This window comes from Rattus norvegicus, chromosome 6 (assembly GCF_021556685.1).
Source record: "Rattus norvegicus strain SHRSP/BbbUtx chromosome 6, alternate assembly SHRSP_T2T, whole genome shotgun sequence".
Lineage (NCBI taxonomy): Eukaryota > Metazoa > Chordata > Mammalia > Rodentia > Muridae > Rattus > Rattus norvegicus.
The window spans coordinates 11317550-11342030 of record NC_141539.1 but is presented as its reverse complement, the minus strand read 5'-3'; the positions used below and the strand labels follow the sequence as shown (position 1 = coordinate 11342030).

Below are 24481 nucleotides of genomic sequence, written 5' to 3'. Positions count from 1 at the left end.
CATTTGTTTTTTCTGTGGTCCATTTGTCAAATTGTTCCTTTGAAACTCATATGGAAAATCGGATTCTGGGCCAATGATCTTTTTGTACTTTTGTATTTCATAGTTATTGATTGATTCTCAGATATAAATTCTATCACATACAGTTTTAAAAGATCAGTAATATTTTAGCTTCAGAATGTACTTGATGAAGTAGTTCAGATTAGCTGTTCCACTGAAGCCAAAATACACATCATCTTCTTCTGTAACCTGCTGGAGAGTATTGGAGTAATACATCCACATGGACCTTTTTGCCAGCATCCCAGGGAGCTCAGTGTTCAGCTCTGATTTTGACCAGGAGGGATTTATTGATTGAAAGATACATCTGGGAGATAAGACGTACTATTGACAGAAAGGCTGTTGGGATGGATGTGGTGACGTTTCTGTACAAGTCCTGCAGAACTTCACTAAAAGACAAAGGATACCTTCAGGTAAAGCAACTGCTTTATGAGCCACATTAGTTCTGAGTCCTCCCAGGGACTGGGAAGTTTCCAGGCCATAAAGTGGCAGAAAGGTGATCTATATTCTAGTTCCTAAGGTCACCTGGAAAAAAATACAACACAATGAATACAAACACATCAACAGCTAGACAAACCAGAGTGAATCTGCAGATAGTGTCTGAAAAAATAACGGATTTGGATGTGGGATGGGTGTGGTGGCACACACCTTTAATTCCCAGGATTCTGAATGCAGAGGTAGGCAGACCTCTATGAGTTCAAGGCTACCATTTTTTACACAGAGTTGGAGGCCAGCTTGAGCTGTAGGAATCTTGTATCCCATGAAGCTCCCCTCCAACCTTTATGCCATCTCATACACATCCCAATAACTTCATAAGTCTCTAATTTTCTACATTAAAACTCCTTTTTAATAAAAGTTTTTAAAATTCAAAAAATTCAAAAGACTTAAATATGAAAGAAATTAGGGTTCTTTTCTAGTTGCTATGAATAATTAAATAAAAAGGAGATGATATGAAAGAAAGCTGAAGTGTTTTGGGGGATGAGGTCCTTGAGGAGAAGAGAACATAGGCAATAGTGCGTACATTGTTCTCTGATTCAAGGCACTAGTTGCATAAGGCCCAAAATTTATTATTGTATAGTGACACCACAGAACACTGGGTAGAAAGTTTAATAACCTAAGAATTTTAACATGTCTACATTGAAAGACAGGGGGATCTTGGCAGTCTAGGATACAGTCTTGGATGCGGGGATGGAGGAGCATGTTTCCATGGAAGCAGACACAGCTGAGTCTCTTGGACACATCTGGTCTAGCCTGCTGTGGGAGGGAAAATGGAAGTTCTTTCACAAGTTTATCACTGCTGAACTCAGCTTTGCTTCTCACAGTGTGTTTGCTACAAACATGTGCACCGGAAGTTCATCTTCATCCCTGAGGTTCACCCAACATGTGATGTTAATTAATATGCACACTTCTTTGTTTTCTGTGAAATGCCTTGTTCTTCTTGGTCAACTGCATAACTCGAATGTCATGTAGTTTAGCATGTATGCTTTCTACAGGACAGGGAGATGTGCTCTTGTCTTCTGGCTTCTGTTCACTTTAGAAGTACTTCTGTGGTATAGGGTGATATGTGACTTCTAGGGGAAGAAGGTACTACAATAAAGTAGCCTCTAGTGCTAGGCCTTGTAGATCTCATTCAAAGTTACATCATGAGTTGTGGCACTCTGGGATAGCTCTGCTTCTCTGTGTCCTGTTTTCCTCCTCCCTAAACTGTGTGTAATAATTCCTCATCTGCAAGTGAGAGACCCTTGATAGAAAGCAGAGGACATCTATGACAAACTTTCCAGACTGTCTATGTTTATAATGTAGGTCAGTTCTGCTCCTCAAGCAGCCTTCTTGGCCTTCCTCAGAAAGAGGGGATCTATGAACTGAGTGGTTCTGTGACTGGACTGGACAGTGGTTCTACCCCTGACAGCATAACCACATTGCCTGCCTGGTTTACATAAGATTCTAGAATGAGACAAATTTTATTTTTGATGAAGTCTCCTTGGTGTCCCATAGTCTCATTATTTTCTTTAAGTGCACTGTCCATTTTGCCAATTTGTTTCCATAGAAACAACTGAAATTTTACAGCTTGTTTAAGTGGACCTGCAAAGGGGGACATGTTTTTGTAGGTATTGAATGAGCTTATCTTACTAAGCCCTTAGTGTCCAGCACAGGAAAATATGGTGGATAAACTCCAGTTATTACTATGAAAGTTATGCATATTTTATATGGTAATGATAAGATATGCTTTATGTGTTTGTTTTTATTGTTCTCTCCCACTATTCTTCTGCCAGCTCCCTGGCTTGCTCATATAGAATACAAAGTCACTTAAGGAAGACAGGAACTGGATGTAGATCGCTCCTGAGAGACACAGCCAGAATACAGCAAATACATAGGCGAATGCCATCATTAAACCACTGAACTGAGAACAGGACCCCCGTTGAAGGAATCAGAGAAAGAACTGGAAGAGCTTGAAGGGGCTCGAGACCCCATATGAACAACAATGCCAACCAACCAGAGCTTCCAGGGACTAAGCCACTACCTAAAGACTATACATGGACTGACCCTGGACTCTGACCTCATAGGTAGCAATGAATATCCTAGTAAGAGCACCAGTGGAAGGGGAAGCCCTTGGTCCTGCCAAGACTGAACCCTCAGTGAACGTGATTGTTGGGGGGAGGGCGGCAATGGGGGGAGGATGGGGAGGGGAACACCCGTAAAGGAGGGGAGGGGCAGGGGTTAGGGGGATGTTGACCTGGAAACCGGGAAGGGGAATAACAATCGAAATGTAAATAAGAAATACCCAAGTTAATAAAGATGGGGGAAAAGGAAGTATACGTGAAGAAGAAGTAAGTCAATCCTCTTCCTTCCATCTCGACAGCAGGGGACAATGAATTCTCCTTTAATCCAAGGTTCTTGGAATTAAACTTCAAAGAGCTACTCTCCTCTTATGGTAGTGAGGCTCTCTTCAACATCCTGACTGATGCTTGTTTTGTTTGTCCCTCTGGTTACCTAGAGATTGCTCTAGAGGAGAGCAATTGATACAAAAGCAGAAAAAGACAAGACAATGAAAGAAGAGACACAAGCAGAAAGGACGGAAGAAGACACATCCAGGGCCAAACAGATATTTTGTTGGATTTCCAATAGATTTTACCCTGCTCCCTGTTGGACCACCCTAGCCCTATTCTCTGGAGAAGGAATGACGTATGAGAATATGGCCTTGCTGTCTGTCTTTTGTAAGTGAAAGTAACAGGCATCTGTGTAATTTTAGAAAGGCACCTGGCTTTATTTTCTGACAAGTTCCTCATTCTTTATCCCCCCCCCCCATTTTTAAGTGTACTGTCCATGTGGCCATTTGTTTCCATGGTACCATTGACAATTTACAGTTGTTTAAGTGGATCCAAGAAATAAATCCCTGACATGAGCTATAAATAAGAAAGGGGCTCTGGAGTGAGTGCCTGACTCCATCAGTCCACCCACCAGCCAGCACTTTCAGTTTACAATAAGACAATAAAAGAACACTAGGCACTTTTTTCTTTTATTTCTGGATACGAGTGGTAGAAGGCAGGTGAAGATGTATTGATCCTTTTCTGCTGATATTATGATGGAAGTGAAGCTAATTTTAGAAAAAAAAGGAGGAAATTCTCCAAGGAAACTGTGGCTTATTCACTGGTCTCTGGCCTCCACAGCTGTTAGCACTTTTTCTTTCACGGATAGCGAAGGAAACTCGTGTCTCCTATGATAACTACAAACAGAACAGAAGAAAGATCTAGAGATTCTGCCAATTTTGGACAGTGATGGGGTGGTTGAGCATACCTCAGTGGGGTGCTGGGAGCAAAAATATTCTGGAATTTCGAGTAGGAACTTGGAACCAACAAGGACCACCTCTGGTACCCCACAGTAGTTACACAAGAGGATGATGAGCAGAGACTGGGTGAGCAGAAAGAGGCTGTGTCAAAGGAACAGGGTTTACAGATTTATCTCACTGCACCCCATGCTCCACCTAAACACCTACTCCTCAGGAGATACTCCTTAACTCAGACTGCAACTAGGAGGGATGGGTCCTCTAAGAAACCAAAAAGGGAAATCAAGAAGATTGTTAGGCAACATAGAAATAGAGACAATAGACATAAAAAAGGGCAAAAATTCAAGACTATTGTCACAGAGGAAAATAATTCACTAATTCATAGCAGAAAATCTTAAAAAGATAAATGAAAAATCTAGTGATCAGTTATTTTAATCATTCTATTAAACAGAGCATGGGGGCAAGGAGGAAGGAATCAAAATGTCATCCTTACCCACATTAATGTATTAACGATTGTTCAAATGTCAAAATAAATCCTGTTTAGCTAATGGCATAGGTCTTTTCTGTTGGGAGAGAAACTAGTGGCTTACAGAAAAACAGAGGTGGGGACAAGCAGCTCTTTTAAGAGTACTGTTATATTTGTCGCTAATAATTCAAGCTGGATCAGTATCGGTCCAAGATATCTAGTTGTCAACTGTTTTGGAAAATAAAGAAGTTAAGAAAAATATTTACATTTTTGATGACTTGTGTTCACCTGCCTTAGGCTCAATACCTATTCTATGGGTGAGCTTGGATTTCACATATCAGTATTTATGAGATAACAGAGTTGGGAGCTAAGAAAAGGCTATTATGGTGAAGAATTTAGTGCTCTACTCACAGGTTCTTCTTCGATGGTTTAGCGTAAAGGAGGGTAACGTCTATGGAGAAATCTAGTGTGGCTTTTCTGCACCCCAATTGACAAATAGATCAGTATTTCCAGGCGGTGTGGAGGTGGCATTTTTACATTTAATTTGATGGAGTGACAGTAAAATATTTTGCTTAGGAAATCAAGTTGCACACTGTGGTTGTACGACTTAAGGAACTGAGTTAAGTAACAGAATTATGGAAATATAACTTGGGATTTTGTTCTACATCAGTTATAAGAAGAATGAGATAGAAATAAAAGTAATTGGCCTCCAAGCCACAGTATGGAGTGAAGAAAAATGTCTCAAGAATTGCTTCTAAATATAGGTCATTCTTTTAAGAAGCCAAAGGACAAGCCAAGTACATAAGTGCATAGTGAATGATGAAACCCCATGCAAGGTGCTAAGAGCCCCATCTCTATTGACAATCTTACCAGTTAGGGAGAAGACATGAAAACAGATGACTAACCAGATAAATATTGCATATAGTAATTATGCACCAGCTATAAATACAGCAAGTTGATGTTTTCTCCCTCTAGGGAAGTGCAGTTAAAATTGGGATAGTGATTTTGATGAGAACAATATCAGAACTTAAGGCATATAAGTTCAGAATTTTAATAAGCCTGGGGGTTGGGAAATCATAATAAAGCATTTTATGCCATTGAGAAGAATTTTACTTTCCCCCATGCCACTCTCATGAGGTTTGCATGTGATAAGGGTAACATTCTTTTTTGCTTCCTTGTTTCCAGCATCAAGATTCTGAGAGTTGTGATGTCCACTCGTGTTTGCTTTGGGCAAACATCTGAAGTTGCTTTTTCTTTGCTTGGCTCATCCATCGAAATAATAATAAGAATAACTCCACCAGACCAAAAATTCCACCTCCTTTTTATCATTGACACGTGCTCTTTAATGGTAGGGAAATATAAGTTCAAGCTAAATTCTTTGCTATAGGATGAAAAAAGTCTCTAAGCATTGCTCATACAGCTATATTTTTATTAGAGGTTTATGGTTTTCATTTTGTGAGCTCTAGTGGAAGTAGAATTTTTACACGTATCGTAGTGTTCTAGTGCTATACACACACACACACACACACACACACACACACACACACACACACACACACACACACACCGTCTTCAGTATACAGTTTCTTACTTGGAGTTTTGGCAATTTCAGCTAACCATTTTCTCTTTCATTTTTGTCTACACCTTGGCTTCTTGGTATAAGACACTAGATGGACGACGGCCACAGTAGGAAGTGAGCAAAGCAGTGCAGGAAAGAATCTCATTGTTGCCATGGTCCTGTCTATGCTGGATTAGTCCTGGCCTTCAGAAGCGGTGGACTTGGACCCTCGGTTTCATGCTCTTACTGAACTTTCTTCTACAGCATCTCTTTCTTCAGATGTGCTTAGGATGTATCTATAAGTACTACCATGGATCCATAATGCTTTCTGGTCCATGTCCACAATTTTTAGCATGGCATCTGAAGCCCTTTAAATTCCAAGACCTCTTCTTTATTTAGGCATGTTTTGATCTTCCCACTTCTCCCCTCTTCTTCTTGACAATTCATCCTCCAGAGTCTCTTAAAACATGACTTGTACTTGTTCCAGAACAGTCAAGCTAACCCCTCCCCATTTCTTTTCATGCCACTCCTAAGAATACACCCAGTCCACAATGCCTTTTCTCTTCCAACTTTTGGATATACTGCCTTCACTTGGGTCCCAATCTTTCATTCTCTACATCATATCTTTCTTGTGAGTCCTCATCTTGACTTCTTATCCTCAATGATTCAGCTTAATCTCTACCTCTGTGAAGTGTTGTGAAAGAATTCTTCCAATCCTGAAGGGAGAAAATGGTTCCTTCTCTTCTCTAGTAAATTGGCCCTTTCCCAATCAAAGACGCCATCTGAAATGCTCTTTTCTCCTATCCCAAGCAGAATACTTGAAACACAGTAAGTATTGAGCAGTACATAAAACATAAGCGAGGAAATAGTCAGGTAGTAAGAAGATCCACATATTAAAAAATGCAAACCATGACATTATACATAACTGTCTTTCGAATGTGCCCTTTACAATTTGACTTACACAGTTACAGTATTCGTGCTCATTTTGTTCCTGTACAATAAACTAAATCCCCAAGTCAAACATGAATTCCAGTCTCTTTTGTGAGTTCAAAGAACTGCAGATTTATATGACATCCACAATTGTTTTTAGTTTTTATTTCTATATAACAATATATCTTAAAACCTAGATGCTTATAATAAAATTTTACTGCTTTGTTTAAATTTGTGAATTGGGAATTCAGGGAAGAATTGAATAAATTGTTTACTTTTATAGTTGGGGCTGTTTATATATACTCAAAGATCTCTTCTTTATTTAGGGGTGTTTTAATCTTTCCAGTTCTCCCTCCTCTACCTCTTGACATTTCACTCTCCAGGGTATCTTAAAATATGATTTGCACTTGTTCTATAGTAGACTTTGAATTGATGTTCTGATTGGCTGCTGGCTGGTCTCTTATGGCATTTCCTCATACACTGCTGGCCAAAACAGCAGTGGCCGAAACAGTGTTTCTGGCCGAAACAGAAACAGAGTACACCCAGATTTGAAGTAGAAAAAAGGACACAGAAATAGGATGTGATGAGGTCACTTAAAAACAAAGCATGAAGGGAAAAACACATGATATTACATAACCATTTATTGAAAACTAAGATTCATGACAAAATTACTATGTATTTGACAAATCAACACCCGAAGATATTTGTAATAAAAAGTTGGTTAACCCTCTAGAAATGCCTAGTATGTAAAGGCATTCTCTGGTAAAATTTTTATGTAGCCTCTGTGCCATTGAAAGGATCCCATGTCTACTAGGAATTCCAAGTTATTCCTAGCTATTTTCATCATATTTATATAGCTTTTAATGCTACATAATCACAAGTGAGGGTCAGTCCCACTTTATATTATAAGTACAGTCTATTGTATTTGTGGCTCTGGATTCTAGCAGGTCAAAAATATCAGGAAAAATGTTCGTGTGAGGAACATAGGTATAGTTTTTCTTGTCATTATTCCCTAAAATACCCAGTAAAACATTCATTTAAAGACTTGGGCATTGTTAGAGAGAAAGCGGTCTCTAGAACAACTTCTGTGTGGATACAGAGTGATTACCAAGGGTTCTAAATATGCTTGAAGAATTTGTGTCCCCAGCGATGAGTTTGGATAGATTCACTGCTCATAGGTCTCCAGACTTAAAGAAAAACAAGAGTGCTAGGAATTTGTCCTTAGACTTTGAGGTTGACAGAGAATAGAGCAAAAATTTTCAAGCTGTGGGTTGTGATCTTGTTAGTGGCCTATAAAATCAGTTTAGTGGGTTGAGGGTAGTAACTTCAAATAAAACAAATTCAATCCAAGGTGTAAAGAAATTTTATATATACAAGAATGCACAGGTATGACAGCAAGGCTGATATGACAATACTAGTTCTATGTGTAACTGGGGCACTGTCAGAAATGTTTTAAAGCCCCTAAAATAGAACACCAGTGTCCTTCCATGAACTCTCTCTTGGTACCACTTTCAAAGGCAAAGCATGGCCCTAGAGGGACCATTGGTTTGATCCAGCACGACATTTTTGAGGTTTTTTATGAAAAATATTTTGTTTGGAGTCTGGAATGACAAATAGCTTTGCGTCCAACAGAAACATCATTTTCTCAGAGAACAGATTGCTTTACAGACAGTGTACAGGAAAATAAAACAGCTCACCTCCCCAGCTCATGCCCTCCATTGCCTATAAAGACTTTCTATATGAGATTTTTTTCCTTTACCTCTTTTCAAGATCACATTTAGTTGAATAGATTTCCCAAGAGCTTAATTCTTCACTTATCCAATGTTTCTGACCCTCGAGAGTCTACAAGCTTTACTCCAGGCACACTGGAGGGTAAGCCCTGAATACTGAGCAATACCTAAGTTGCTATATCTGATAGGGCTGGCCGACTTCCTGCAGTGCTCTTGACTTAGGAATCATGTGTTCATGAGTGATGGGTTGGAACGGAACATTGTTTTAGACTTTGATCTTCCACCTGCTATTCCTTTTTTCCTGCAAAATATTTTCCCACTTTCACCTTGTCCACACTGTAAGTGCAACATAATTTATTTTAGTATTTGTTTGTAATTCAATATCAAATCATTTTAAGATGATTACCACTTATGAATAAGATATTTTAAGTGCTTTTCACACATGCAATTGCACTTAATAATCAGAATTAATCCATGTGCTGTTTATCGTAAATATTTTATTAAAATTTAGAGGAGTTGAGGTGTGGAAAGGCTAAACTGCTTGTTCCAAGTCATATATGATGTTAAACTCTAGAACAAAACATTGTTTTTTTACCCCAAATTCTAAGTCATATTGTAGTTGGCCAGAGAAAAATGGGCCTGAGTTAACTTTTTGGACAAGTGCAATTTTGTGGATTTTATTTTAAGTTTCTTTCCTAAGGATGCCTCAGGGCATCTATCCCTTTATTGGTCCAGTTCTCAAAATTAGGAGATAGTTCAATTTTGTCCTACTTTTAGAAGTTAATGTCACCGTAAAAAAAGTGTAATAATGGAAAGTAGTCTACAATGGACAAGGCGATGTGTTTAATGTAAGCATTTTGTTAACCTGGTAACCAAGAAAAGTTCTATGCTCTTGGTCCTTGATTTATGAGTGTGGTTCTTGATTCCCAGATGTGAAAGACAAGTAAAAGGAAAACCATTATTCATTCTCAGAGAAGATTTTAGGAATATATCATATGTGGATAAGAGGGATCACTTCTGATTAATAAATATTTTGTGTGTTGATTTTCTAGAAATCTTAAGAATTTTCCAGCTTAATGGAAGCATTACAAGTTAACAAAAGAGGTCTTTAATAGAGTCTGCACCTAAGAGTAAATTATATCTAGTTAACTAAATAAGTTAAACACAATTACAATATAACAGATCACATTAATATATACTATATATCAATGTGAACATCTGGACAAAATACTGATAGAATTCTTTTCTCAAGGCAGTGCTGTGAAATAACTCTCCACCTTTACTATAGTTTTCTTTCTGTCCTAAGTGAGTATGCATTTACATTGCTATTCTGCGAACACAGGGATAATCTTCTAATAGTGGTTATACTTGGGTAAAGTTTGACACAGACAGGTCCCACACAGGTTAGTGAGTTTCTACGTTTGGTCTCCATATGTGGTGCCTGAAGGAGGTGAAGCCAAGCTGGCAGAGATAAATTGGGAGAATGGGTCTTTGTGGTTACAACCCAGTCTTACATCCAGCCCTGTCCTCTGCCCGCTTGTTTACCACCATTGCCATGGATTTGGTGGTACTTGCTGCCCTGGATTCCCTGCCACGAGAAAATAAAGTCTTTCAGGAACATGAGCTAGAATAAATTTGTTCTCCTTAACATTATTTCTGTTAAGTATGTTGTTTCACCATTGGAAAGAAGGAACCAACGATATGTTAATTGTGGCTATAACCCACCCATCCTGAAGAGTAGAAGTCTACAACAATAGGTCCAATCACATTGATTATATGTCATTCTTTGCAGCTCTCATATAAATTAAGTTCAAAAATCAAGGTCTTGGCTTAGCAGCTCAAAGACCACTGAAACCATGGAACATTCTGACCTTCCATAGCCTCATTCTTTCTTTCTTGGTGTGGCTGAGAGAATATAAGCAGGAAGAGTCAACATAAAGAATGGATGTTCATTTTGGGTCACAATTTTAGTTGTTTCAGCCCAAAGTCAATTGATTCCATTGATGTTTGCCTAAGTAAATGGAGACACCCACTTCATGATAACTGTGCAGCAGAGAGAAAGAGAAAAGAGATCAGGATGAGATAATCAATTCTCCCAGTCATCCTACTCTCCAAGGAGGCTGTACCTCCTACTAACCCATTCAACTATGACATCAGTGGCTTCATTTGTTGATAAAATAGCACCCTCATAATAATCACCTTTTCAATAGAATCACCAACTGGGACACGGATCTTCTTAAGTGTTTAGGAAACATTTCCTATTGAAATCACAAGGTAATGGGTGGGTCTGAATAACCATCCTGCAGTGTATCCATCCTGCAGTGTGAAGCACATTCTGTCTAGCTCCAAAGTCCATGGGACTCTGCTCTAAAGTTCAAATCCAAATCATAGTCTTGTCTGAGACTGAAGGCAAACCATTAGCCAACCATGAGGTCTTATTAGAAGGTATAAAAGGGTGGATCATGTCACAGAGATACTAGAATCCAGGAATAGAAACACTGAGTTCTATAGTGACATGCTTAGTATCCAGAACACACACAGATATGAGCTCCAAAGACTTGGGCAGCCCTGAACAAATGGTCTTGCAGATGCAACTCGTTTGTGCTACTGGCTTCAACTGGCTTTACTTTCCACCTGCAGCTTCCCTCAGTACATACTCCAGATTTCCAGGAGTGAGTGGCTGGTTCCAAATTGTGCCACCATCAGGAACATAGCTTCAGAAGCCATGGAGAGCCTAGGTAGTTGAAAATGGGGAAGCAAGCAGAATACCAGAGATGCATAACTAACCAGAAGCCTCTCAAATAGTAAGCCATAATAAATGCTTCTTCTTCCCTCCAGTCTTGTCACAGTGAAGAATGAACACATACCTCTAATTCCAGTTCTCAAAAGAATCTCTGTTTATGTCTGAACACTCAGGGAGTCAGTGTTTAATGTCCATATTCTTATCAGTATTCTGGTCATTGGAGTCTACTGACATCATCTATTAAGTTTACTTAAACAGTTTTGGGCTTCCCTGGCCTATGAGATTGCATCTTTCCAAATCTTTTCTACAAACCAATTTCAAAGGCTTCTTAAGAACAAGGAGTGGGGAGGTCTGGTAGGAGGGCGTCCTCTAGGAGATAGAGGTGGGGGAGGAGGTGTGGGGTATGGAACAGTTGGAGGGTAGACCAGGAGGGGGATAAAGTCTGGACTGAAAAAAGTAGATTGATGAATTAAAAAAAAACCCTCTGGGTGATGCCTTAAGTTAAAAGTTAAAACTATCCGTGATAGTTTACAAGTTGTGGCAATTTTATACTTAGCACATTTGAAAGGTCCTTTTTGGTAGAACAAATTTTAAGCTGGGATTTGGGAAGTTGATTAAGGTAAATAATATTTTGATATATCTTAATTATCACAATTTTTCCAAGTATTCAGAGTTGTGCCTAGAAAATAAAAATGTGACCAAAATTAAAAAAAAAAGAAAAAGAAAAAGAAAAAAGAATGAGGACATACAGTGTCCCACTCCTTAGGTCAGTGTTCTGCATGAGCTAGCCTTCATTGTGGACTAACAGACATAACAACTGAGAGATATCACTTTAAAGATGGGAGGGCCTATCTTGCCTTATGTTTCAGGGATTTAAGTGTGACTTGTGGGTGGCTAAATTGTTAAAAGTAAAATGACTACTAACTGGAACATGTAAAAGAGTGTCTCACTACAATGGAAACCCCAAAACAGCAAAGGAGAAGCAGAAGGATGCCCTGCAAAAGGTACCTGGCTTCAAAGGCAGACCCCAGTGACTTATTTCCACACTTAGACTTCAACTCCTAATGAAGAGTCAGTTATGAATGCACTAATGGTTTGGTTTATTTATGATCTGTGTGCCCTTACAGTTCAATCATGTCATGCTGCGGTAGCACCATCTGGGGTCTAAGCTTTCATCACTCTAGCCTGGGCATTGCCGTTACTGTACTGGTCAGATGCAGACAGTGACACCTTATCTTTGGCTTCTGGAGGCCAAATGAACTTCTGCCTTTTCCCTCTTGTTTTCAAGTCTGAGTTTCTTTAGGTCCACCTGTTACTTGTACATGTCAGTTTTCAGGCTACTGGTCTCTGTAGATCACTTCTGGCCTGTGGACGTTTCCAACACCTCCACTCTGTCCTCCAGAGAGGATACAGCTTTTTCTTGAGTTAATTCTGGAATGCAGACTGGTTTGTCACCCGGTACAAACACGTTATTTCAGAAGACTGGATATCATGTCCAGACTTCAAACTCCTTGGAGATTAGGATCAAGTTCCTAAGCAAACTCATTGTTATTCGACATAGGGTAAGAACCAGTTTCATTTTACATATACCTCTAGGTTTCTCCTCACTTTAAAACCCAGATAGAGCATGAATCCCCTCATCTAAAAAGAAAACCATTGCTATTCCTCAGGAAAAAGGGTTAAGTTTATATGTGCGTAAACAAACGGACTTTGCACTGCTCTGCTGCCCAGAATATAATGACTTCTTGTTCCAAAGGGGAACCCAAGGAGCAGAAAGAGTTTACATCTTTTAATATTGGTTTTTCTCTTTGTTAAAAAAAAATGGTTGGCTTAGTGTGAGGCACCTGGCTATACAGAGAAGTCTATTGCAAAGGGCCGGAAGTTCTAAATCTTCACAACTGTTTAAGCACCTATTTTCTATGTTTGTGGTACTTGTAAGTCTTGTGTTAAGAAGTTAGTACAAATATTCCTAAAATTTCAGAAATGGAAAAAAGCATTTGTGTTTCTGTGAGCCCATAAATACGAATCTTCAACTCCTTGCACTTCTGAAAATAACTCATAAATTTCCATTTAATGTCATTTTTTGTACACTGCCTATGAAGGTTAGTCTTCATTGTAATGACTGAATTTAATGTAGGAGACACTTCTAGGCATGCATGTGAGGGCATTTTTTGGTAGTGATTCGATAAGAATGGAGAGCTAAATGTTGGTTATTGGTGACATTTTCCTCAGGCTGGATTCCCAGACTGAGTAGAAAGGAAAAGGCAAAGATTCAGATGAGCATCCAATGAGTATCCAGAGTCATCTTATTCTACTTCCTGATCTGTGGAGCTGCAAGGAAACAGATTCAGGCTCTGTTTCCACAGCTGAGAGTTAATCTTGCCATAAGCCTTCCTTATACTGACTGTAATGTAAGGAAGTGACTATCCCCTTCAACTGGGGCCCAAAATAATAACAACAACAAAAACAGTAACTACAATGCAATAACATACTCTCCCTCATTTGTTGTTCTATCTCAGATACTTAGTCAAAAGTATGAGCAAAATAACTAGGAAATTGTTCGTTCCATCTATCTTTGCCATAGAAACCTGTAATGAGATGTACCACATGTTGCTTTCCTACAGCACATGGTTAATATTCTATTTTCTCTTTTTCCAAAATTCTTCTGTCCCTTGTTGCCTCTTAGGCTAAAAGTCCATCAATGGATCCTACATCTTGCTGGGCTGTACATATTGTTCAGATTCTCAGTTCATGTCTGCCAATCATGTTTCTTGTTCAGGCCATAACACCTGAAGAAAGGGTCCAAATTATGTTGCCTAACATTTGTTGGGATGCGTAGCTGTGCTTGCAACTTTTGACACTTTCTCTCACTAACCAAGCTGCAGTTCTGGGCCAGCCTCCCATGGGCACTTACAGGAGCTACTGTCAGATTGTTATCCAGTGAAATTCTTTCCCACAGATCAGTCATAGATAATTTAGTTGGTTATGAGATTAGAGGTGTTAGAGAATGAAGAGGAACAGAACTAGGAAATAGAGGAGACAAGTTTCTGAAAACATAGTGAATGAAAAAAAAAAAAACCAGAATGACTGGCCACCTAAGGGCTGTGCACAATCTACTTTCAATGTGCTTGTTTAATCCCTCGACACCATAAATCATTTAAAACTCCTGTCATTATACAAAGCAACTAATCTTACCTTTGTAATTTTCAATACGAAGCAATGTAGCATCAACTTTCATTTTTCTTGCCTGCATGATGAATATTCTGGTTCTGTCTAGCTCTTTAGTCGTTGAGACACTAACAGGAATGAAGGATTGATTAGTAAATGGCAGTGGGAGTAGTCCTCCCATTGTCTTTCCCTTGCTCCTTCTCTTCCTTTCTTTATAGTTATTGAAAACCTTCTAATACATTGCATTGCCTAGGTTTTTGAACAATTTGAAAAGTCATAGATGAAGCTGTTTTTCTCCCCTTGGGGGTAATGCAATCTATATTTAGGAAGACTCAGGCAAACTCATGAGAAATGTTAGGTGTCAAATAGTAATGGCTACAATAATATTCACATTTTTGAGTTAGATTAAGAGTACTGTTAAGTACTCAAAGCATAATACAGACCAGGGAAAGGGAATGAGTGGATGCTGGAAATGCTTGAGGAAGTGCTGGACTGTGTTAGTGTTAATGCAAATAGGGCTTGAAAGACATGTAAAGGGACATGCCCATATGTGGACACAGAACATTTGCAAAGCTTCTTCCTTTGGGGGAGAGATGCTTGAGATTTTCAGAGCAGGGAGCAGGGATGATGCTATTTGCCAATTAATGTCCATCCCAGCAGCTAGGAGCATTTCAGAACTGGTGAGAATGCAGAGATGAGATTACAAACCAAATCATGAGGGTCTGCCCATTTTGTCCACCTAAGTCAAGCTGGATAATTTGATGTGGGGTATTCAGGGATAAAAGTCCTCTACTTGCTTCATTTTGTTTTGACATTTAAATCTATAAAGACAATTGTAGAAAGATCTATAAGCCAAGGTCAAGGAAGGGGATATTGAAGGGTCAAGGAATTTTGATTGTTGAAGACAGGGGTTGACAATGTTATAGCCCCAAATAAAATGCCTCCCCCAGTCACTCTGGGTTCTTAAAAATGGATTTTGTCAGTCTGGTGAGAATGGTAAACTGTTCTGGGAGTGAGATCCTACCTTTTTTCATTTAAGGGCTGTTCAGGAGCATGGAATTAGTATTCCTTTTATTACAGCCAATGGAACATAAATCAAGAGCAGGTGATTTGTTCCTTTTTAGCTCCATAGTGCAGCTAGTGAATCTCAGGAAGAAATGGTTTCAAATCCAGATCTATCAAGGGTTCTAACCTTAGAGTGAAAAAATGGTTATGAAACAACCTTTTAAAATATTCTATTTCACAGAAGATTATAGTACCTGCAAAGGAAATAAAACAATGAAGTTCTTTACCCTTGAGACAGGTTTTCCTTGGTGGTGAACTTGGTTCCACAGAGAGTGGAGGGTTGGCTCTCATCCTAGAGCTTGTAAATAGTAATGTGTAATCTGATTGGCTCAGCTGTCAATAGTTTTACTTTTCTTCCCCAACAGCACAGTTGTACATATGCCCCAAAGTTTGAGATCTCATTGCTAATTTGCTAGATTTATTGAGTTATATTTTTATTACATTCTTCAGGGGCAAAAGTAGAAAAAAAAGTCAATTTCTGATGCAGCTTTAATCTAGCAAAGACTGTGGGGAACTAATAGAAATTCAGTCATAAATTCAAAATGCACAGAACATGTTAGGTGGGAGATTGGGGTGGCAGGAATATTTGCTCTATCACTTCCACTCAGAAGACTAACTTCTGCATTTCCCAGTGAAAGGAACACAGTGCAAACTCAGGGACAGAAACGGAGACCTTTTAGCACTACTCTATGATTTTCTTGAGCTTATGATGATGATCTTGATCTTGTGATCTTTAATTATGAAGCTTCAGACTCCAGATGCTCTGGCAGTGAAGCCTGTTAACATCTTCCGAGGCTACAGTTGGGGGCAGCTCACCTCCATGATCCTGCTGCGGGTGTGGCTATAAACTAAAAGAATGAATTCTGCTTTGATCAAACAACCTTTGGATTGCAACCCCTTGGGGATTGCATATCAGTTATCCAGTATATCAGATATTTACATTACAATTTATAAGAGTAGCAAAATCACAGTTTTGAAATAGCAAAGAAATACTTTTTTGGTTAGGGTTCACCACAATACCAGGAACTGTGTAATATTAGAAAGGTTGAGAACCACTGGCTTAGAATGTTCATGATGCTCCTTTGGTCTTGTATTTCACTAAGACACAACTTCTGCCTGGCATGAAGGAAGCCTATAGTTCATGTCTATTTAATTAAGGAAGACTTACTGTCTAATACGACCTGCTGCTATGGCTTCAGCTCCCTGTGATTGACCGAATAATTATGCTTGTTCATTTTTATGCATTCACTTGACTGTGTTAAGAGATACCCAAGTAGAGTTAGTCAATTATTTTTCTGGGTGTGAATGTAAGCTATACAAAATAGATTAGCACTTGAATCAGTTCATTGAGAATGGGAGTCTCCTACCAATATGGGCAGCAGACATTATCCAATTATTGAGAAAAGGTAGAGAAAAGGGGGTGTTTCATATTCCTCTATTGCATACATGGATTTCTCCCACTTTAAGGAAAGCACGATTTCTGTCACTTACCTTTTCAACCAGTGATCACCATTGCAGGAAGGGAAGCAGGGAAGGGAATCACAGTCCCTTACATCTTTACAACTAGAGCCAATTCACGCCAATTGTTCCTAGTTTACAAACACTGTGGGATTGCTTTGCTTCCATGACTGCATGTATCAGTTCTTGTAGGCGAATGAGACAGTGTATCCTGACTGGCAGCCCATAATAGCTCATGCATGCACAACGGCTGAATCCTCATTTTACTACCGGAAGATTTGCCTGGCACATAGAAACAAATGACAGCAGAGCACATGACCTGACCAGCCAATCAGATGATGCCAGCAAGAAGGAGCCAGATGCCATGGACCAATGAGGCGTGGGAGGAGGAAGTAAAAGCAACCCCCAATTATGCCAAAAAAAATGGGTCTTCTGCTTTTTGCCTGAATCCCAATCTGTGTCGCTGATTCTGCACCTCTTACCCCTACTCCCAGGACCATCTTCAGTGGCCGAGGGCTAGGGCAACACGTTCTCATATATATCCACCTTCCTATCAGTCTATTTCCTTATAAACGCTCACGAACACCACCAATATGTGATTTCTCTAGCCAATTTGAAAAAGTGTAAAGAAGAGTCGTTTCTTTGTATGCATTTTGATTGTAGTTGGACAACTACTCCTTCATATGGGCTTGTCCCGGAGGGTGGTCTACATACTCAGTGACACTCACTGGAGAATGGAAACCCTAACCTCTCCCAGAGGGTACCAATTGCAAACAGCCTCTAAATTGGGGATGGGCTTTTCGTTCACTTCCTTTTCACAGGAAAAGTTTGTCTGGTTTGAACCTGTGCACACATTGAAAATGCTGTTTATTTTGTGTACTTTTTTGCTTCTTTTTATGTTTTGTTTGTTCTGTCTTCCTGTCCTTCTTTGCTGACTTATTTATTTATTTAGACAGGAAGAATGTGAATTTTTTGAGTGGGGGAGGAGGAAGGATTTGAATGGAGTAGGATAAAGGAAAAGAATATGATCCAAGTATTGAACAAATTTAAAATAAGCAAGTACAATATGTTTGTTCTTAAAAGAAAAACTGCATTGTTTTTAATGTATTTTTAACTCAATGGTGTCTCATGCCTTAATTGATTATTCACTTTCTGAAATCCTACCCAAGACTTTCCTACAGGTTAATAAGTTGAAAACCAGAAAGCTTCGTTTGTGATGCTCTTGTCTATGAGATCTATAATACATAGACGTGGAACAGTGAGCAAATCCATCCTTCTGTAAGAGCAGAGCTTAGGGTCCTCCAATGCTTTCTCCTTCCTGTGCTGTGGAATAAACACTGTCTATAACCCGAGACTGCACTGTTTACAGATAATTCCCCAACTCTCTGCCAGGGCTCTTGTCCTAAGGTGACTTCACAGTGCACACAGTGCTAGAAAATGTATGCCTAAAATTCTCCGTTATCAACTCTGTGTCATACTTTTTCAAGTCTTAAGCTACAGCTTTCAGTTACACACATAACCTTCCCTACAAACACAAAAGATGAGCTTCTTAAAGCTGGCTTATAAAATTTATTCACCTGTTTTACTTTAATTTTTCCATGTGTACATGTATATAGTGTACATGTTCCTCACTGGACTGTGAGTTTTCCCAGCTGCAGAAAGAAAATCATTAAAATTTACTTTACTACAAAGTAGGTTCCTAATTCCTATTTAAGTCACAACAATTTTTAAGAAGTTGGAATAGTCTTGAGGCTTCAGCAAAGGGACGAGCAAGCTGACAGGGAGTGAGAAAACTGACAGGGAGTAAGAAAGCAGTGTCTCTTGCCATGAGCCAGCCATAGGATTTGTCACCAGCCCAGAGCAAATTGTTCCAGTTCCTTCCTTAGATTTCTGCCTCTTTTAAAACAAAGGCATAATGCATGAGGCTAAAGAAGGAGAGTCAGCAGCACCTCTTTTCTGGTTATTGCTATTTCAAGCTTCCTTCTGTTGGGCCCACAGCTCCATTGCTCATATGTATATATATATATATATATATATATATATATATATATATATATATACATACATATATACATATATATATATATATATATATATATATATATATATATATATATATATATGTTCATCAGAAGCAATCTCTGTCCTGGATTTGATTTGGTCAACTAGCTTATAGTCTTTCAAGAAGGTGAGTAAAAAATTGGGAAGATAAATGCTTTCCTATTACTTATTGTTACTTACCTATTTCTTTCCTATTATTTACCTCTCCACTTACCTTGAAAGAAGAGAACTCGTTAGCTGATCTGAGGCAACATTGCATTTGAAGGCCTGTTTGTCATTTAGAAGAGATCATCTCTACATAGGCAGAATGCTTCAGAGAAGTTCTCTTACCACTCTCAAGTCTGAACATATGTTGAGTTATGGGAGGAGAGAACAAGTACTTCATCAACTTTTACTTTGTAACAAAATCCTCTACATGTTAGAATTACCCATTGAACTCCTTGATAGTCCTAAATCATTTTCTTATTTTCTATACATTCCTGAAATATGTTTCCTAATACAACTTTCAGTCTTTCAAATTTGGTGAAAAATGGCCAGGAAATATGCGATCCCACTTCTGGTCCCTTTTGAACTATTAGGTACAGACATTTACCTATTCCTACCCAGTTAATACTTGTATTTGTTTCTCCTATCCCCTTAAGCTACTGGAGTTCTCCCCAGTATTTTTTAGGGTTTTGGCTCAGGGCTTCAGTATCATCTTCCAGAATCTGGTCCTCCTTGGTTTATCCTTTTTGCCTGCCATCACCACCCTTTCCCTGGAGCACAGCCTGTCCAGTCTGACCAAGACCAGCAGCAACTTCCTCAGACTGTATCTTTTCAAGTTTTTGGCAATGGTGACCACACTCCCTGGTGGATGTACCTGGTGACCTTTCTTTGAAACATGTGAACAAATATTCTTCCTGGGTCCTGAAGCAAGGATAGAGCATAGGAATAATTCTATCTAAGTGTAGCATAGTGAAAAAGCAGTTTATTGATTGGAGGTTCTTAGAGGAACATGGGTGACAGGCTACCTAAAGGAGTGTGAACAACCCCCCAAACAGTGGCATCAACAAAATGTCCCACTCATTAGGACATTTTGACTCATGAAAACTGCTCAGTTAGAGTTCCCTCTTCATTTGTTCTTCCAGATCCTTTATGCTGTAGCATCTCTAGGGACAACATACAGCGGAAGCCGGATTACATCATCTGGAAGAGAACAGAGGAAGCAAGAATGAGTAGCTAGGGTCTGCAATGAAAGCTGAGATCTGCTTCGAGGATGAAGGGTTAAGAGTCCTGATCTGCGATCTATTCTTATCACCCTGTACAAAGGTTAAGTCCAAGTGGATAAAGGACCTCCACATCAAACCACATACACTCAAACTAATAGAAGAAAAACTAGGGAAGCATCTGGAACACATGGGCACTGGAAAAAATTTCCTCAACAAAACACCAATGGCTTATGCTCTAAGATCAAGAATTGACAAATGGGATCTCATAAAACTGCAAAGCTTCTGTAAGGCAAAAGACACTGTGGTTAGGACAAAACGGCAACCAACAGTTTGGGAAAAGATCTTTACCAATCCTACAACAGATAGAGGCCTTATATCCAAAATATACAAAGAACTCAAGAAGTTAGACCGCAGGGAGACAACCCTATTAAAAATGGGGTTCAGAGCTAAACAAAGAATTCACAGCTGAGGAATGCCGAATGGCTGAGAAACACCTAAAGAAATGTTCAACATCTTTAGTCATAAGGGAAATGCAAATCAAAACAACCCTGAGATTTCACCTCACACCAGTGAGAATGGCTAAGATCAAAAACTCAGGTGACAGCAAATGCTGGCGAGGATGCGGAGAAAGAGGAACACTCCTCCATTGTTGGTGGGATTGCAGACTGGTACAACCATTCTGGAAATCAGTCTGGAGGTTCCTCAGAAAATTGGACATTGAACTGCCTGAGGATCCAGCTATACCTCTCTTGGGCATATACCCACAAGATGCCCCAACATATAAAAAAGACACGTGCTCCACTATGTTCATCGCAGCCTTATTTATAATAGCCAGAAGCTGGAAAGAACCCAGATGCCCTTCAACAGAAGAATGGATACAGAAAATGTGGTACATCTACACAATGGAATATTACTCAGCTATCAAAAACAATGACTTTATGAAATTTGTAGGCAAATGGTTGGAACTGGAAAATATCATGCTGAGTGAGGTAACCCAATCCCAGAAAAACACACATGGTATGCACTCATTGATAAGTGGCTATTAGCCCAAATGCTTGAATTACCCTAGATGCCTAGAACAAATGAAACTCAAGACGGATGATCAAAATGTGAATGCTTCACTCCTTCTTTAAAAGGGGAACAAGAATACCGTTGGCAGGGAATAGAGAAGCAAAGATTAAAACAGAGACTGAAGGAACACCCATTCAGAGCCTGCCCCACATGTGGCCCATACATATACAGCCATCCAATTAGACAAGATGGATGAAGCAAAGAAGTGCAGGCTGACAGGAGCCGGATGTAGATCGCTCCTGAGAGACACAGCCAGAATACAGCAAATACAGAGGCAAATGCCAGCAGCAAACCACTGAACTGAGAACGGGACCCCCGTTGAAGGAATCAGAGAAAGAACTCGAAGAGCTTGAAGGAGCTCAAGACCCCTTATGAACAACACTGCCAAGCAACCAGAGTTTCCAGGGACTAAGCCACTACCTAAGGACTATACATGGACTGACCCTGGACTCTGACCTCATAGGTAGCAATGAATATTCTAGTAAGAGCACCAGTGGAAGGGGAAGCCCTGGGTCCTGCTAAGACTGAACCCCCAGTGAATGTGATTGTTGGGGGGGCGGTAATGGGGGGAGGATGGGGATGGGAACACCCATAAAGAAGGGGAGGGGGAGTGATTAGGGGGATGTTTGACCGGAAACCAGGAAAGGGAATAACACTCGTAATGTAAATAAGAAACACTCAAATTAATTAAAAAAAAAAAAAAGAGTCCTGATCTGGCAAGAGTCTCACTCTGATGATCACAACTTCACTGATTAATATGGCCAGGGTCTCATAGTGCCTAAAGAATAGCATCCCTCACTAACCTTAAATTTGACATTCAAAAGATTAGAAAGAAAATAGCCTTGCCAATGTTTAGTAATTTACTTGTTTTCCACAGACTTAACTTCTCAGCAGAATGATACAAATGGCACTGATTTGTCTCAAACCCTTTTGTTCTCCAGTGACACCATGCTCACTGCCTTTTCTCTTATCTCAGTGCTCTTTGCCAACTCTTACTCTTCTTGGTTTCTGAACCCTGTACATTGCAGAGCTGTTCTCTATGTTCATGTCCACTGGGGATTCTGTATCCATGGATCACAGAACTCAAACTTAAAATTTTAAAATTCCACCACTTTAGTAGCTTCAAGATCTAGATAGATCTTGACAGATATTTCTGGAGAATAAATATGAATGCAATCAAGATTAGTGAATTAGGAAACCAAGCATTAAAAACTTTGGAGAAAGTCTCCTCCTTAAGACCATGAAACTACCTCAGAAACTTAGCAAGTGTTGTGTGTGTGTGTGTGTGTGTGTGTGATAGCTATGAATCAAATTTTTTATTTTCTTTTTTTACTGGATATTTTTATTTATTTACATTTCAAATGTTATCCCCTTCCCAGTTTCCTGTCCATAATCCCATTCCCCTACCACCTCTTATATGAGGGTGTTCCCCCTCCCAAACCATCCCCAATTCCCACCTCCCCATTGACATTCCCCTACACTGTGGGTTCCAGCCTTGGCATGACCAAGAGCCTCTCCTCCCATTGTTGCCCAACAAGGCCATCCTCTGCTACATATGCAGCTGGAGCCATGGGTCTGTCCACATGTACTCTTTGGATGATGGTTTAGTCACTGGGAGCTCTGGTTGGTTGGTATTGTTGTTCTTATGGGGTTGCAAACTCCTTCAGCTCCTTCAATCCTTTCTCTAACTCCTCCACTGGAGACCAAACTCTCAGTTCAATGGTTGATTATGAGCATTCGCCTCTGTATTTGTCATGCTCTGGAAGAGCCTCTTAGGAGACTTCTATATCAAGCTCCTGTCAGTTTGCACTTCTTGGCATTAGCAATATTGTTTGGGTTTGGTGGCTCTATGTATATGGGCTTGATAACCAGTTGGGGTAGGCTCTGAATGACCTTTCCTTCAGTCTCTGCTCTAAACTTTGTCTCCATATCTCCTATGAATTTTTTGTTCCCCCTTCTAAGAAGGACTGAAACATCCTCACTTCGGTTGTCCTACTTCTTGAACTTCATGTGGTCTGTGGATTGTATCTTGGGTAATTTGAGCTTTTAGGTCAATATCTACTTATCAGTGAGTATATATATATACCATGTATGTATTTTATATGGTTGGGTTACCTCACTCAGGATGGTATTTTCTAGTGCCTATGTATTTCATGAAGTCATTGTTTTTAATAGCTGAGTAGTACTCCATTGTGTAAATGTACCACATTTTCTCTATCCATTCCTCTGTTGAAGGACATCTGGGTTCTTTCCAGATTCTTGCTATTATAAATAAGGTTGCTATGAAAATAGTGGAGTATGTTTTCTTGTTATATACTGGAACATCTTTTGGGTATATGCCAGGAGTGGTATAGGTGGTTCCTCGGGTAGTTTAATTTTCTGAGGAAACACAAGACTGATTTCCAGAGTGGTTGTACCAGCTTGCAATCCCACCACAATGGAGGAGTGTTCCTCTTTCTCTACATCCTCACCAGTATCTGTTGTCACCTGAGTTTTTTTTTTTACCTTAGCCATTCTGACTGGTGTGAGGTAGAAAACTCCAACACAAAGAGGGAAACTACACCTTGGAATAAACAAGTAGGTAATCCAAAAGAAGATAGTCACACAAACATACTTCCGCCTCTAACACAAAAACAATAGGAAACAACAATCATTGGTCCCTAATATCTCTCAACATCAATGGACTCAATTCCCCAATAAAAAGACATAGACTAACAGACTGAATATGTAAAGAGTACCAAGCATTTTGCTATGAATCAAATTTAAGATCACTTACTGAACACACAAGTGAAACTGAAAGCATATTTTAGAAAGTAATGGAGCCCATAAATTGGAATGTCTTGGGGACCTGAGGAGAGAGGCACTTTCATCCTTCAATTTTTTTTGTATTAGTTACTGCTGATCAATCTTGTCTGGATTACTCACAGTGACTTACTAAGCACACATCTATGTGACACTTGGTTTCATTTACATTTCAGTGAATATGTCAATGGGTAAGGCTTTGAATTGTTTTTCTTTGACCCTACTGTTATCTTCGTACAATAGGACATTATAAATTAGAGTGTACTCTTAGCACTGCTCATGCAGAATCCTTAAACAGTGAATATACTAGCACTGACAGGTTTGTAGTCTTGTGCTTGCCTAATGATTACATCTTCTCTAAAGAGTTTCAGATTATAAGGCTC

At 39.4% G+C, this 24481-nt stretch overlaps 1 long non-coding RNA gene across 1 annotated transcript in view; it reads left to right on the top strand.

Annotated features, from left to right (window-relative positions):
- The window catches only part of LOC148005028 (uncharacterized), a 99470-nt gene extending 95361 nt beyond the window's left edge, over positions 1-4109 (top strand). Inside the window, exon 4 of the long non-coding RNA XR_015622198.1 lies at positions 2328-4109. This is a non-coding gene — a long non-coding RNA (uncharacterized LOC148005028). The remainder of the gene's footprint in view (positions 1-2327) is intronic.
- Positions 4110-24481: the final 20372 nt, after the last annotated feature.